The sequence below is a fragment of the Emydura macquarii genome, unplaced genomic scaffold, assembly GCF_026122565.2.
Source record: "Emydura macquarii macquarii isolate MOO-44397 ecotype Brisbane River unplaced genomic scaffold, CSIRO-AGI_Emac_v2 contig_2681, whole genome shotgun sequence".
NCBI lineage: Eukaryota > Metazoa > Chordata > Testudines > Chelidae > Emydura > Emydura macquarii.
The window spans coordinates 4,476,697-4,494,512 of NW_027132818.1; the positions used below are offsets into that span (position 1 = coordinate 4,476,697).

Sequence of the window (17,816 nt, forward strand, 5' to 3'; positions counted from 1 at the left end):
AACCATCTGCTGGTAGATCAGGGTACCCCTCCCTCACCTTGAATTTTCTTCAGGAGAAAATCCTTGTATACCTCTCCAAACAAGGATCCCTCTTCATCATCCAATGTCTTGCAAATCCAATATAGCCCAAGGTCCTGTGTGCTTCAGCAGCATCTGTGGGAACTACAAATTGTAAGCTACCAGCTGCATTCTGGGAGAGCTTTCTGGTTTATGCCAGGAAGTACCCATTGACCTCTTGGCAGGAAGTTTTAGCTCTGAAGCTCTGAGCTTAAGGTAAGCAGAAAGGAGGCTGCTGGACCATAGTCCTGTTCTATTTCCTTACTGAATAAAACTTTGTTCCTAGGGGTTTGTCTGAGTGGGTCTGGTCTGAGGCAAACACATCCTGACACATGCTGGAGAGCATTCTGAGGAACATCAGGCCCCACTCCCCCAAATATGTGTAAAAACTACAAGGCAGACTTGCCTTATCTTGAATAGCCCCATACTGGGATGGTGAACAGGACCAGGAAGGGGTTACATCAGTAACAGGGATCCTTTCACTTCCACTATCTTCAGTGATCCTCTGGCTCCCCTCTTGTTTCTTTGGGAGAAGACATGCTGCATGCCTACCCACTGTAACAAAAAACCATGAAGCTGGTACCTCTAGAAGTTTACTGCTTAATGCATTTAAAAATGTCTGCTTGAAAAGGAGGCACATTCTTCCTTTCTAATAACTATTTATTAAAGGTTAGATTCTGCCTCCCTTTCTCATACTGAGTAATATATTAGACTCCAGTTCAACAAAGCACATAAGCAGAACTAGGCAGCATTTGTCAAAAAATGCAACTTTAAGTTGATCAAAACTGTTTGCAAATTTTGATTAATTGTTTTGGCCCCCAAAAGTAAACAAAACCTGAAAGTCCAAATGTGGTGGTTTTGACTTTTTTAAAAAATGTTTTCACTTTTCATTTCAAAATGACATCTAATTTAGAAATTTTAGCTAGATTTTAACAAATTTTTAAAAATAAAACAACCTCTCCTCCCCTGAAAAATCAAAAAAACAGACTCACAACAAAATACTCAGTTTATGGTAAAATTAAATGTGTGGGTTTTTTGTTCAACCCAAAACTTTTATTTTTCAGTTTTTGTTTTCATGAGTAAAAACAAAATATTGTCAAAATATTGCCCCAAAACTATTTCCTCCCTCCCCCACTTTGTTTGGTTCTGCTACAGGAGGGGTGTCAAACATATGGGCCGCATCCAGCCTGCGAACCTTTTTGATCCGGTCCGCGTCCAGCCAGTTTTTTTGAGATGTGCTGCCGCCCAAAGTGAGGGCATTGGCACTTAAAGAGATTTCTCTGGCTACGGCATTGCTGGTTTAAGAGTCCGTGAAATGTCTTAAAGCGTTGATGCGGGACACAGAGAAATCCCTTAAAGCGGCAATGCACTCAGTCCGGCAACACGGTCCCCCGTGAAATCCTGCCGCCGAAAAGGGGAAGATGGCCCAAGTTTTTTGGTGGAGGGTATTGCCTGGCCCCTGTGAAATGCAGTTTATGAGAATTTGGCCCGTCACCATCAGCGAGTTTGACACCCCTCTGCTACAGAATTGAAAAGTTAAACATTTGCCTAGCTCTCCACTTAAACAGGAAATGTCCCAGTCAATTCATATGCATAACGTTAAGCATGTGATCAAGTGGTGGGTTTGTTTGTGGGGTTTTTTAAATCAGCATTTGAATGTCAGTTTCCCTGAAATGCGGGAGTAAGATTCTACTCCATGTGAGTAAGGGCGGCAGAGTCTGGCCCTGGTAGCTGTCTAGAGAGCTGGTTTGATATCGCAGCTCTAGTTTCCATTTCACACACTAATATCAACAGGCACTTGCTTTGCTGAGTGAAAAACAGGTCAGAAAGAGATTGCAAACCACAAAACTGCACTGTATATTTCTCCAAGGGCTTCCTGCAGTGACAACTGAGCTTTATTATTACAAAGAGAAAAACCTTTACAAAATTAACATCATGATAGATACTTTATTTTAAAAATGAAAATGGCAATGGGACTAATTCAGTGCCGAGTTACTTCTCTCGCCCCCCTCCCCCCTTTCAATTCTGGAAGTGTGACTTGTAACAAAATGGCTATGGGCAGAAAGCCCACTTGAGAGGGTTGGAGCAGTGCAGGACCCCCCTAGTCACTACTTCACTGGGAGTCCTTGGTTGGTCATTTGAATGCCACTTAAGAGAAAGAGGAATGAGTAGGCATGGCCAGGAGCCCTAAAGATTGTGCTTACTCAACATTCTCAGATGAGACTGCTTGTTCATGGGAGTACTCCACTCCTGGCAGAAAGTCCAGCTATGAGTAGCCTTCCTGCTCTTTGGAGCTCCGAGTCCCCTGCTGGTGCAGGGGGATGTAGTTGATTGTGGAATGAATTAAAAAATATAGTAAGAGGACCAAAAAAGTGCCTCCTATGCCTAAATAACAAAGTAAAGAAGGAGTTAGAGGCAAAAAGGCATCCTTTTTAAAAAGTGGAAGTTAAATCCTACTGAGGAAAATAGAAAGGAGCATAAATTCTGGCAAGTAAAGTATAAAAATACAATTAGGAAGGCCAAAAAAGAATTTGAAGAACAGCTAGCCAAAGACTCAAAGTAACAAACATTTTGTTAAGTACATCAGAAGCAGCAAGCCTGCTAAACAACCTGTGGGGCCACTGGCTGATTGACTGAGATGCTAAAGGAGCACTCAAGGAAGATGAGGCCATTGCAGAGAAACTAAAATTTTTTTGCAGGGGAGTTCATGGATGAGGATGTGAGGGAGATTCCCAAACCTGAGCCATTCTTTTTAGGTGACAAATCTGAGGAACTGTTCCAGATTGAGGTGTCATTAAAGGAGGTTTTTGGACAAATTGATAAATTAATCAGTAAGTCACCAGAGAGTGACTTCTTCACCCAAGAGTTCTGAAGGAACTCAAATGTGAAATTCCACTATTCCAGAACTACTAATTGGTATGTAACCAGTCATTTAAATGGGCTTCTGTACCAGATGACTGGAGGATAGCTAATGTGACACCAATTTTTTAAAAAAAGTTCCAAAAGTGATCCTGGCAATTATGGGCTGCTAAACCTAATTTCAGTATCAGGCAAATTGTTTGAAACTAGAGTAAAGAATAGAATGATCAGACACATAAATGAACACAATTTGTTGGGAAAGTGTCAACATGGTAGTTGTAAAGGGAAATCATGCCTCACCAATCTACTAGAATACTTTGAGGGGGTCAACAAGCATGTAGAGAAAGGTGATCCAGTGGATATATTGTACTTAGATTTTCAGAAAGCCTTTGATCAGGTCCCTCACAAAAAGTCGTAAGCAATCATGGGATAAGAAGGAAGGTCCTATCCTAGATCCGTAAATGATTAAAAGATAGGGAATAAATGGTCAGTTTTCACAATGAAGAGAGGTAAATAATGGTATCCCCAAGAGTCTGTACTATGACCAGTACTGTTCAACATATTCATAAATAGTGAGATGGCAAAATTTGCAGATGATACAAAACTACTCAAGATAGTTAAATTCAAAGCAGACTATGAAGAGTTACAAAGGGATCTCACACAACTGGGTCATTAGGCAACACAATGGCAGATGAAATTCAATGCTGATAAATGCAAACTAATGCACATTAGAAAACATAATCACAACTATACATATAAAATGATGGGGTCTAAATTAACTTTTACCACTCAGAGAAAGCTTGAAGTCATTGTATATCTCTGGAAACATCCATTCAATGTGCAGCAGCAATCAAAAAAAAGCTAACACTATTTGGAATCATTAGGAAAGGGATAGATAATAAGACAGAAAATATCATATTTCCTCTTTATCAATCCATGGTACACTCCCACCTTGAATACTGTATACAGGTCTGGTCACCCCATTTCAAAAAAGATGCCTTGGAATTGGTATGGAACAGCTTTCATATGAGAGATGACTAAAGGAGGATATGATAGAGGTCCATAAAATTACTGGTATAGAGAAAATAAATAAGGAAGTGGTGTTGACTCCTTCTCTTAACACAAGAAATTAAGAAGCAGGTTTAAAACAAACAAAAGGAAGTATTTCTGCACAAAATGCTCAGTCAACCTGTGGAACTTCTTGGCAAAAGATGTTGCGAAGACTAAAACTATAATAGGGTCAGAAAAAATAACTAGATACATTCATGGAGGATAGGTTTGTGAATGGCTATTAGCCAGGAGGAGCAGTCTGAAGTGTCCCTCCCTCTGTTTGCCAGTAGCTGGGAATGGGTGACAGGGGATGGATCACTTGATGATTATCTGTTCTGTTCATTTCCTCTGAAGCACCTGTCATTGGCCACTGTTGGAAGACAGGATACTGGGCTAGATGGACCATTGATCTGACCCAGTATGGCCATTGTGTTCTGAATGGAAGAAAGGATTTTTTTGAGTTGGTTAATTTGTTCAATAAGGTTGCAGTCATCACTTAAACCAGAGAAACAGTAGGGAGCCTTGACCTCACGGTGTTGCTGGTCAAGCATCTCTTTCATTTACCACATTTAAATAGAAATTTTGTTAATCTCGGACAAGATCAAAGCAATAAAGGAGAACACATTGCCTGATAACAGATAAAGCTAAATTAAATCAATTACAATGTCTATGTGAGGAAGCTTATCTCCAGATACATATGTCTACATATCAATAATTGAAAACAGGCCAGATCCTGTGCAATCTCAGCAGAAGAAGGGAAGTGAAACTTCTGATTGGGTTAACATGGCTAGAAATTGCTTACTCAAGGCATTTGGTTTTTTATCATTTATAAAATATTTCAGGAAATACTGACATGGAAAAAGAACATTAAATAACATTCCTCTTTGCTGGCATAAATCTGGCATAAATCTGTTTTGCTATGCTCGTTGAAATGGACAGCTTCTTAAATTATTCTTAACACATGAAACATACTTGACGTCAAAAATCCTTGTGACGCAGGCTGTACTTTTTCAAGAAAACACTCGAGTGCTTGGCATCTATGTTGTCTTCTAAAATGATTGAGAGGCTGGTGAGAAAAGCAACTTGATTGTAACAGAGGTGCGGCTTAATCTCCAGTCCCAATTATCAGCCGCACAGACTGAAAGATATGTTTTTAAGACATCTGCTTTGGAGTCCTTCCCGGTTTACCCTAAGTTCTCTTGATATAAAAGGATAAGCACAACTGGTTATTTGGGTACACTAAGCCTACATTTGAACACAATGAGGTGGAATAAAATGGTAAAATAATATCTCAGTCTCACAGGCACCATTAATTAATTCAGTATCAGATTTGAGCCATGCAGCATTTAAAAAAAATCTTTTGTTTAGTCTGGGGAAATGCACTCAGCACTTCACTTGCTCTAACATGAGTAACAGATGCTCATATCTCATCTGCACTTATGTCTTTGAAATTTGACCTCTTAAAAGAAACCCATAAGTGGATTATAGCCATTAAAACTCCGAACTTACACTGAAAATGTGTGTACAGAGACTTTGGAGTGATGCTCTGCTACAGTGAGGTTAGTTAGTGCCTGCTGTGTTCAAATGGGATTGGTGCCTGGTGAGATGACGTGCAAGATGTGTGTTTAAAGAACAGAGAGGCCAAATGGCAGAGACCTTTTAACATTATGATTACACACTTTAAACAAGAAAAACTAAATGGAGAGACACATTTATTGTGTAATATTAAAAAGAAAAAACATACAGGTCCAATTCTGTCCCCAGTCATACCAGTGTAATCTCATTGGGGTTCAGAGATGGAGGGGGAGGGGATTTATTTATGCAAGGTTTTAAGTGCCTTCAACTTCCATTAAACTCATTCAACAGTGGTAGTACCACTTACTTCAGTGAAACTGCTCACATATGAAAATACTCACTAAATGAATAAGGGCTCTGCAATTAAGACCAATAGGAGTTGTGAAGAATAGGTCCCCTCCTGTACTCTATGGCACTTGAAACACATAAATCTTATTAAACTTTTCTATGAGATGTTGCATATGCATTTCAAAAGCACCTAAGTGACTTAGGAGCCCAAATCTCATTTTCGAAAGTGACTTTGGAGCCATAGGGCTTGTCTACGTGGTATATTGTGTGGCAAACGAGGGTATGAATGTACAATGCCATAGCTGGCCACACACTAAATTGGTTGTGAGGACCTTGCCTCCACCCACTCTAAATTCTAAGTGTGCTGTTTCAAATACCAGTAAGTCCTGCTGACTTAGATTTCTAAGGCACGTCTGAAGATTTTACTCATTCTGTTTTGCTTCCTTATAAACGCTGTTTAATTACACTAGCCCAGTACAAACTGGATTAGTGTGTGACGCAGATTTCTCTGCAATCAACTTTTATTTTTATATTTTATAACAAATGCTTTCATGGGTTAAAAATGGACAATTGGAAATGTGATCTGAGGAAAAGGCTAATGGAAACAATCCTATTGTGGAAGAATCCTAAATATTCCATCTTTAACTGGAACCACAAAGAAGTGTTGAATGATTTTTCTATTTATATCAGTGGGGAAAGGCAGGTATTTCAAGACTGATAAATTTTTTCCTCGATACAGTTATAGGGAACTGTTACCACAGTTAGGCACTAGTATGCAATGATGAATATTAAGAATAGTTAATACTATAGTAGTTTTGTGTTCTTATATGTCACTGGTGTGATGAAGCGGCTGTATATCAGAGTTTGGCTGTTATGATGAAAGATTCATGATTTACCTCCATTTCTGCCAGTGCTGAGAGTGGGGTTGGGAAAATATTGCCGCTGTTCCCTAAGAAGTCCCCAAGAAGTCAAGTCCAAGCAGCCTGCAGGGCCCAACGGGCATCTGGGCACTTCACAAGAGAGAAGGAAGCTCAGGAAGCCAAGTGGGGTGCACAAGCCTCTGTGAAGGGAAGCCAAGTCCAAGTAGCCCAGCAGAGCCCATGGGTGTATTCAGAGACCAATGAGCCCAGAGCACATGTGTGATCATACTTTGAACACCTGAACAATCTATTGTGGTTGGGTGGAGCTGGAAAGAGTACTATTACTTTTTTCCTTCCTCCAAAATCATCCCTGCTCATGCCCCTACCTTGGGATGTTGGTTCTAACAATGGCAAACACCAGAGGTTAGAGAAGAAGATAAATCTCTCTCTCCCCCTGTGGGAGGCCTGCTCAGTGCTCATTAAAGTCAATGGAAAGAATCCCATTAAAGTCACAGGGATGTGGATCAGGCATTGTGTAATGCCAGTAAGCGGAAAATTCCTTCCTGGGCTCTCAGTGAGAAAAATTTAGCCCTGAAGCATGAGGTTTAACATCCTATTATTTCATTCTCATCATTTGGGAGTTGTGCAATGTTCTTATGGTTCCTAAAATTATCGAGTTATTCTTAAAACTGTGTTCAAATATTTGTTTTGATGAGCCAGTGAATTCCAGGTTGACTAGTTGCAGCTTGAAGTAGTATTGCTCTTATTTTCTCTTTTATTTCTACTTTGATTCTCTTGCATTGAAAGTCTGACCAGTTCCATGTATGTCAATTGGAGATGTCAATAATTTGCCACAAATAATTTGTTTAGCTAACTTGCATGAGCAAAATCCAAACACAAGCACTTTCAGTGCAAATACTTGAAGATGTGAATTTAAAATTCAGTTAGGTGGAGGTTTTTGAAATTAATTGTGCATGCATATTTTCACCCATTATCTGACTCTGACAGCCACAGTTCCTTCACCCCAGTGCTCCTGGGGTGCACAGGGTTTCTGACAAATGTGCAGTCTTTATGCCCCTACACAGCTGCACACCCCAAATCAGAATCTAGCCCTAAGAAAACGCAAATAGTTAAATTACTTATCATGTGTGTCTAGTATAAGAGGTTGACAAGGATTGTTTTAATGTTTGAATACTGACTGTTCAAGATTCAGACTTGATACCCCCTCAAACACTAATAGCCAGAATATATTATAAAGTTCAGTGAATGTTATCCTTCTGAGACATAACTGCACATTGCTGAGCCAGGAACTCTGTGCTGGTTCATTCTTTATCTTTCATCTCACCCTCAGGCCCCCTCTGCCCTGCACCATTCTTTCATGTTGTTGAAGAAATCTTAGGTTCACCCAACCCCAGTAAGGATTTATAGTGCACCATAGAAATGTTGGCTTTTACAATTTGGTAATAGCCATATTACCACAGTAATGTTAATTATTTCTGTGGCAAAGTTAATTACTTTTAAATGATAAATGCCAACATTTTAATGAGATACAAGATGGGTGAGGTAATAACTTTTATTGGAACAACATCTGTTTACCTCACTCACCTTCTCTCTAATATCCTGGGACTGACATGGCTATAACAATATTGCATACAACAATGGAACATTTTAATGGTGAGAATCACTGTACTTTTTGAAAAAATTTACATTTAGCTGTTCTCTCTAAGCCTTAGATCAGCCAGAATATGAGCAGGAAGGATTTTGTACTGTGGAAACCAGTCACAAACTGCAGCCAAATGATTGTTACTCTGAATATCGGCTGCTCAGTGTTAATCAGCCGGGCTACTAAAGCAATGCACTGCAGCTGATGTGGGCTGTTCCCCACGTGCAGACAGCTGAGTGCAAAAAGGAGCAAAATATTAATGTATCAGACTAATTGCACCATCATGAACATCTTTGAAAATTCCATTTTGGGTTGTTGTGGCCCTTGCTCTTTACCCAACGTACCTAATATGAAGAAACCAGATGGGCACAGAAGGGTTTAAATGACCAAGTTTACAAACTTTAAACAACAACCAAGTGGCTGATGGCCTGTGGAACATAGACAGTGAGGGTTCGGAGAGAGCTCACAAATTATTTAATACTACCCAACTCCTATATACTATTTTCTCTGGCTTTGCCCCCAACAGGCCCTTCAAGCCAGGTATCAATGCAATGTGCTTTTGTCCCACTTACACCTTCTTCTTAAGATGCACTGTGCACTTACCCCCCCAGCTAGTTACAGCTCAGATTATGAGCAGAGCTCTGAACATATAGCCCTAAAGCTTTGTCAGCCAGAAGCAGGGCCCAAGCATAATTTTTTCAGGCCCAGTACAAACTTGTAACACGAGCCCCTTCCCACGCACATACCACAATCCCTCATCCCATACATACAATCTCATGAGCCATGAAGAATTTTTTCCTCATGGTAATGGGGGTTGCAGCCTGGGCTGGGCCCCCAGGATCTCCGGGCCCGGGTAAAGTGTACCCTTCCTCCCCCCCCATGTGGAGGCCCTGATCAGAAGAGGTATCATGAACTTCAACGTTCATTCAATTTTAGGTCATGTAGTGCCAAACTTTGTTTTTGGAACGGAGCATCTTCATGGAATTTAAAGGACTATGAAGATGCAAAGGGAAATTTTTTGTCAACCAGGAAAACTGTCCTTCATCTGATACTTTTTTTGGTTGCTAGTGCAAATAATGGACAGCAATAAAGTACTTGCCCAGCTAACATAAAATAGGTCAAAATGCTGATAAGGATTTCCCGAACATTGTGCTTGGAGGCAGTAGTGGATGCTAGAGAAGACTGATACTGTTAAAACTTTTTACTTTCCTGAGTGTGATTTTTTTTTTTTTTTTTTTTTGGACTGTCCTCCACCTTCTCCCCACCTTGGGTCAATGTACTGTTCTCTATTTCTTTGCCTCTGACTGGCTGGAGAGCTCCAAGTTTTGAGCATATCTGAGTCATTCTGACACATAACTGGCTTTATCTTCTCCAACTTTGTCCGCTAGGCAATTCTGCCACCACCGTGATTCTTTCCGAAGTAGAGCAGAGGTTGCCAGACTTCTTGGCTGAGCCCCCACCCCTTTGCAGATTCAAATGCCATGTGTGCCCCCTTCATGAGAGATTGGGTGGTGGGAGAGGGGTGCCTGGTGCCCACAGGGATGGTGGGGGGGGGGGGCGGGTGGCTGATGCCCATAGGGTTTGGGGGATGGGGACATGGAAGGGTGCTCATCAAGTGGCAGTTGAAGAAGCCTCTCTCTCCCTGCAATGGTCAAATGGTCTTGTCTGCTGGGACCTGGCTCCCTGTCCTTGCTCCTCCCTGCTCAGAGAAAGCAAACAAGGCCATGCTAAAGGACTGGGGTTGGGAGGGGAGAAGTAGGCAGCACTTTGTGAGCACTGGCCCCTCCCCGGCAGCCAGAGCTCCTTCTAGACCCCGGCCTTTCAGCAAAGCCTCATCGGATCCTTGCACCCTTCAGTATTATTGGGCATGCCCCATAGTTTGGGAAACTCTGATCTATGGGACTTACATGGTAATATCTGACCATCTCACAACGTTTAATGTATTTCTCCTCACAAGATCCTCTGAAGAAGGGGAAAACTATTATACCTAATTCTCGGTTGGGGAACTGAATAAGAGAGACTAAGTGACTTTCCCAAAGTCAGGCAGAAAATCTGTAGCAGAGAAGGGAATTGAACACAGGTATCCCAAATTCTAACCTAGTGCCTTACCCATTAAACTGTCCTTTTTCTCTAAGCCTAGAGACTTGGCACACCAAAGCACACAGGAAGAATGTGGGCATGAAGGTGGGCGCGAGCAGGAAAAGGGTTTCCCCTTCTCGCTCATCTTTATTTTTTTTTATTGATAGCTTGCCATTCTGGAAAAATATTTTTTGGCATGTGTACAGAAATGTTAGTTACACAAGTATTAACAGCAACATGCCCCTATTCAGGACTGGTGAACTGATGACAGTTCTTTGGCAAAACAGAAGGCCTCACAGAAACGTGGATTGGCAGAGCAAGTGTTTTACTGCTGTCTTTCAGTTTTCTCCATTTTCAAATCTTTTAATGAGTCTCAGCAGAGTGAGAAATCATGCTGTATTATACAGAATAGAATTAGAAGCTTAAACAACACCCACTCTGCAGGGTTTCCTTTAAAAACAAAATATTATAATGGAACAAATAACTACATGGAGCCACATTCAATCTTGGTATAAGCAGGAATATTTTCATAGATTGCAACAGGGTCATGCCTGTTTTCTTCAGGGCTGAATTTGTCCTTGGGGGTTTGTATTACTATACTCTTCTATTCTTATGAGAGACCATGTCTTTGTCTGAGACAGCTTGTTGTTGCTGATTAATGTGATAATCAAATAAAACGGGGGCATAGGAAAAATGTGGAAACCACACAATATGATGTGGTGAGTAGGGTGCAAAAAAATCTTTGTTTTGGGTTCCAGTCAACATGGCCCGCATCCTGAAAACGTTGACTTGAAGCATGGGGAACAATAGCATTGAAGACAGGACTTCAGAGTGGGCTACCAAGCTGAGTACATACTCAGGATCCAGGCTAGGCTTGTACTACTTGCACTGCACTCTTTTCACTGCTATTGTTACCAATGCTTGCTACATTCAAGGTAGCTCAGGTAGGCTAGCCCGATCGCAGATTGTGCTATGTAGATATACATTTGGAGTGGAGTATATGCTAATCAAATCCAAGATAACAAGCAGCTAGATGAGACTGCAGATACTTTGGAGGATAGGATCTACATCAGACCATTTTCAGAATATACCAGCTGAGACTGTTTTCCCCCCAGTCATATTCCACCACATGTAACAAAATTCCAGAGCATAAACACTATGCATTTGATTATCATTAATATTAATGACACTTGAAACCATTTTGGCAGCGTATAAGGCATCAGAGATGAAGTAAATTATATTTATGTCCACTTTAGGTCAACTTTATGGAGCTAGAGTGGTGTAAAATGGCCATAGCGGAAATGGGAATTGGACCCTATTTGGTATTATATAAAGACGAATAAAAATTGGCTGTTTCCTATAAGAGTCATCAGAGGTGATTTGCCAATTCTGCAGGGATTCTCCATTACAATAGAGGGCTTTTCAACTGTATATTGGCAATAGAGTTTTCTTCAGCAAAATTACAAGTGTGACTTGCTGGTCAAAAATAGGCAGTACTATAAAAATCCACTTGCACAGATTGAGAATGAGAACATTGTTCAGATGATCTGTGAGGTAATGCTGTTTTTTAATGTGGTTTCCTTAAAATCTGTCCGAAAAGTCATGGCTGCAGCTTTTCTCTTGTTACTCTTTGTTTTCACCCTTTCTTCTATTCCACAGTTTGTTTAATATATCCATAGAATATGTGATCAGAGCAGTTTGAATCATTATCTCCATGTTATGATGGGTATGAGGAGCAGTGATAAATGTATTGATTACAGGGGGATGGGTAGCTAAGGAGGAGGCTGATAATAGAAGACTGAGCCCCTTACTATTTTCATTAATTTGAATCCAGCATAAATCAGACATTGAGCCTGATTCTTCTCTCACCTATCCCAGTTTTACACTGTTGTGACTCCATTGGCTACAATGGACATACTCCTGTTTCACACTTGGTATGGGAGAGCAGAATCAGGTCTCTTGACAATTATCATGATTTGGTGGTCTCTGTCCAATCCCAGGTCAAAAAACCCCACGACTCCAATTAACACCTTTATTATGCAAGAACATAGGAGTTGCCTTACTGGATTAGACCATCTTGCCCACTGTCCTGTCACCAATAATGGCTACCGCCACTTGCTTCAGAGACTGGAGAAGAAACAAAAACAAACCCTGCAGAAAGCATTTATGGGGAATTTACTTCCTACCCTCTCAATAGTCTGGGGCTGGTTTATGCCTTGAAGCATAATCCCTTATGACACTTGCTTGTTTTTGGAATATTATGTTCTATTATATATTCTGTAATAATTCAGAATAATCTTATTAGTCATAGAAATGTCTCTTCCTCTTCTTTTGAATCCTAGTAAACTGTTGGCCTCAGTGATTTGAAGTCAATGGTAGTTTTTCATTGACTTCATTAGGAGCAGGGTTGAGCCCATAAGCATTGTAAATGTCTCCACTGCAGGGTGTCAGTGTGAGTGTTGTGGTACATTAGTCCCATCTGGATGTATGGTAACATGCTCTTTTTACCAAGATTGCAGGCAAGTGCTGTTGATATCCCTTGGTGGGTTCCCATTAAACACTCACATGCTTTGAGTCACTGAGGATTCCTTTAGGAGGTCTGGCAGCAATAAATGGTGAAAATGCAGAATTCTGATCTTCCTTGTCAATCTTGTACACCATGAAGTACATTTTTAGTGCAGTGTATAGGAATGCAGATGTTAATAGGGGATGTAGAGCTAAATTTTGAGCGTATATTGCTCAGAAAATGTACTCTTTTATGCAAGTTTCCTGATGATGCATGACAACTTTGAAAAAGACCTCACCAGTTCACTTGCAAGATATACAGCATCTCATTAGGACCATGCATGCTAACCAAGTTTCTATGCCTCAACTTTTGTTTGCTAAACATTGCTTCTTCCATAGATTGCATGTAAAGGAGAAGTGAATATGTATATACTGTATATATTCCATGCTTTGTACACAGTTTAAAGATACTGATCAATGATTTCCTGTGTTCACTGAATTAATATAAATTAATTAATAAAATTAATACCAATTAATTCAGCAATGTTAGAACTTAATGGCAGTAGAACATGAACTTTATTCTGCTGCTTATTTGGCATCAATATCTTTTCCTGAGGTGGGGAGAAGTGAGTTTTAAACCAAGATACTGCAATTGTGATGGTGGAAAACCCACCTTCCAAGCTGTCTCCAGATCCCATCATTGACATTTCTTCATACACATGTTAAAAATAACACTGTGCTTCAGCCCTATAAAGATCAGTGGAATAGTATTTTCCTACTATAGCAGAGACCATGTCATTGTTTCTCTACTCTGCAGCAATGTACAGTATAGTATTTAAAAAAAAACAAAAAACAAAAGATAAAGTGAAAAATATATTCCAGAACACACAGGAATGCAAGAGAAATGAGTAAAATAGTAACGAACACATGAATGCTATAAGCAGGAAAAGCTATTTGTGCACCTGCACTGTTTCCTATTGCTGTGGAACATTTGAATTAGTTAGGCCTTGACTCATCACCTCGGAGTGGTGCAGTCAAAATCAATTTGCCTGTATATTGGTGGGAAAATATTTCCATAATGAAAGGCTTACTAGTGTCAGGAAAAAACACCTTTGCATCCTGGGATCTGAAACATTGGCTGCAGTCTTTTCTGGCAAAACCTGCCATAATTTACTGTGTGCTTGGGTGCCACTTTGGTGCTTCTAGAGCAAATAAAAGACACCTACCCAGTTCTGGCTGCTTTATTCTATCATCTAAAGCTTTACAAACTATTTTTAATGCAAGCCTGTCTTTCAGAAACTATGGCTGAACTAGAAGGCTGAAAAGATAGAAGTAATTTATTAATCTCTCTCTACACTGTTTTCTTTCCCCCTTCCCAAAATGATAGCTGCTGGCCAGCTGAAAAATACTACAGTGTCTGTGCATCTGATCTGCATAGTATCCAATATAGTGTTGCAAAACCATTTGTGAATCATACTAGTTGCTCAGGATGGATTAAGGGAAACCATTGATTGACAGATACTCAAACCAAGTTTGCCCCTCCACCCCCACAGTCTCCCATCCTAAACCTTTGGATCAGTGAGTCAATCTAGTCTATTTCCCATTCTATAAATCAAACAACTGTTCAAAGTTAAAGGGTGAACGCAACTCTTCATACTTTGTCTGTTTTAATTATACATGGCTGGCAACAAGTCTTTTGCTAAATGGTAAAAGATTCACATAGGAGATCAAACAATCCATGTCATTTGAAAGCAAAATAATATTTGGCAAGTAGGTTTCATGTTAATGCCAATGTTCTGTATCCTATGAGCAAAATTTATGCTTTATCGGGTGCCAAATTCAAGTTTAGTAATAATAATAAAAAAGAATCCCACCTGAACATGGGGAAAGCATATTAACAGTAGTCACCAAAACACCCATGGTGGGTAAAGCTCAGGAAATTCCTGCCATTAAAAAATGGCTCATTTACTTTCTTGTAAGGAAAGAAAAATAATAATTTTAAAACCCTTCCAGGCTTTAAATTCAAGATTATTAAATTAAAAAGTAGATTAAGCTCTTTCCTTGCGTTCAATTGCCTTTGTTGGGTAGTGATATATTCTGGTTCTTAGCAGCACACCAGTGTTTACCCTGGTTACTAAAGGAATAAATTGTTCTAAGGATGCAGATGTCCAAGTAGTTAACATTACAGCCTACAGCTACTGCCAAGGAAATAGGAAAACCTGAGTTGTTCTTCTGCAAAACCACTTTGTTATATTTTCTTATTTATGTCACCCTTAATTTTTCCTCTTACCCAACAGTCTTATATCATATAGATTGTTTCTGAATCCAATGCCCAAAGGTAGTAGTTAGTGTCTGTGTTTTATACCATGTAAAATATAGGTGAAGGTAAAGTTCTTTGCCAAGATTTTCAAGTGAGTGACCAATGATTTTTAGGTACCTCAGTTTTTGGCTACCTAACTTGAAGCAACTTAAATAGGGGCAGATTTTAAGAAGGGGTACTCTTTCTGAAAATCAGGACCTGTTATGGTATTTAAAGTGGGGCATCCAATAACCAAAGCATCCAAAATCACTAATCACTCTTGAAAATTTTATTTTTTTATATTAACTTCATTTATGAGACGAAAAGTGTAATACCATTGAGGAGTTCCCCCTAATGGCTTATTATACCTCCAGTTAATTGGTTTAAAAGTGGTAAATTAAAATAGCTGTACTATTTACACTCTTGAAGTTGAAATGTAATTTTTATTGGTCAGTGCATGAGACCCAATCAAAAGACTAATGAAATCAATAAAAAAAGACTCCCACTGACTTCACTGGGACTTAGATTGGGGAGGGTCTTTGGATATGGTGGTGATTGCCACTAAGAAAAAATCAAGATCGATAACTGACAAATTTCTGTTCTGTTTACACATTTCATTGTTATGTTTGTAGGCCTACAGACAAGCCTATGGTCTCTTCTACATATTGTTAGCTTCTTTCTTTTCAATTAAAATATAAAATAGGTGGAGCTTACATCATGGTATCCAATGTTAATTAATAATCTGACTCTCTGGCAAACCCTAGATATCTTCAGTATAAAATGTTTTTTATGTACTTTAATGAAACTTTGTAACTTTTGATTTCTATCTTACAGGAAAGTAGCAAAAACCTTTGATTATTATATTTACATTTGTAATTTGACAAGAAATTTTAGGATGCAATGCACATTTTGTAGGTCTAGATTCAAATAGCTTTACAATTTGCTAGTTAGTTGGCATTGTTTACCAGGAATGTTCTATTCCCAGTCACAAAACTTCAAGGCTATAAACAGAGAGCAAGTAGACTGAAACAAATGTGTAAGAATGTTGGTGTTGGTTGTTTTTGTTTGTTTGGTTTTTTTTTTTAAAGGGAAGCCTGGAAATTCAAAGTTGAGTCTGAAGACAAACAAATCAAATGAATATACATTCAGACCTTTGATAAAGTTTATAAGTGCTATCAGATGTATGGCAGAATTGGAGCATGAAAAAGGGCCTGATTCTCCTCTTCCTTTTACTGGTGTGAATCAGGAATAATCTTGGAGTTATACAGGTGTAAGTATGAGGAAATATGGGCCTGGAATGTTCAGGGGTTCAAGAATCTCTAGTGTATTCCTGAGGTTGAGACCCCTTTAGATACAATACTAAGTGTGATCAGTTCTGTTGCAGAAATGGAAGGACACTGTGCCCTCTAACACACTATCCTTGTAGAGTGAAACCAGATGTTGTTTTATGTGAACCTTTTGATTCCTCTCATTCTCAGAGTTCTATGGAAGATCAGAAAGTATTGCTTGTAACACTGCCATGGGCTGTATACTCTGCTACTCTGACCTGCTGGATCTTCTGTGGCAGAGGTGAGACCAGATTCTGCATCCTCGTCTGTGGTGCCTGATGGCCTGGATTCTGGCTGGCAGAGCAGTTTGGACAGTAATTGCTATACAAAAGTTCAGAAATTCTTCTGGAAAGACTAAAATTTTCCCTGAGGGATCTTTACTTTATGAAATGGAAGGGGCTAGTCATCTGGGTAAGACAAAAGGATCTGAACCTGGCCAGTCTTACACTCCTCTTATTCCAGGCTCCCTGCTTCACCTCAAGCAATCAACCTCTTCCTTGGCTCAATCAGAGGCCATTTGGCTACAATTTCACCACCAGTACAGGATTGTATTGTGTTCTCCAATCCCACTAATAAATTCTGGGTATCACCATATTGATGAAACCGCTGTTTGAGCCACTGTCCGAGTGCTCTGGGTACCATCTGTGAAGACTGCATTCCTAGAGGGAGTCACATCAGCCCTGGACAGTCTCTGAGATGCAGGCACTAATGCCTTATCCATCATATATTGGGTGTTCCCTAAATGTAAGGTGTTTTATTTTGGCCCACCCCTCACCTCTTAGCAAAGATCACCTCTCATTTCCACCTAAATCAGTCTGTTGACCTACCTGTATTTCCATGCAGAAAATAGCCAAATGGATTTGATTTGATTATGCACCCTGTCTGCAATGAACCAGCTGGCATTCTAGTACCTTTGTGTCCAAACACATTCCTTCAGGTCTCAGGTAGCCACAGCTGCTTGTCATAAATGTTTCTATTTTTGATATTCCATACATAACCTCAGGTGAAGGCATCATGAGGAAGAGATAGGTGGGGTGCATGCACAGTACCAGCAAGACACAGCTACCCAGAAAGTTTCCAGGTCATACACCCACAGTGCATGCTTCATTGACGTTGGATTCATGCAGACAATCATCTTGAAGAACCACAGTTACCATTCTTTTAGGTTTGTGGTTGTATAAATTAGTAACCAGATACCATATAATTCTTAGGAACCAGCTCAGACTGAAGCAGCCATTTTTTATATTTTATTG

The 17,816-nt window shown here is 39.8% G+C and overlaps 1 long non-coding RNA gene across 1 annotated transcript in view; it reads left to right on the forward strand.

Moving 5' to 3' along the window:
• Positions 1-17,182, forward strand: part of LOC137164713 (uncharacterized) — a 58,913-nt gene extending 41,731 nt beyond the window's left edge. Inside the window, exon 2 of the long non-coding RNA XR_010923177.1 lies at positions 16,714-17,182. This is a non-coding gene — a long non-coding RNA (uncharacterized lncRNA). The remainder of the gene's footprint in view (positions 1-16,713) is intronic.
• The last annotated feature ends 634 nt before the right edge of the window (positions 17,183-17,816 follow it).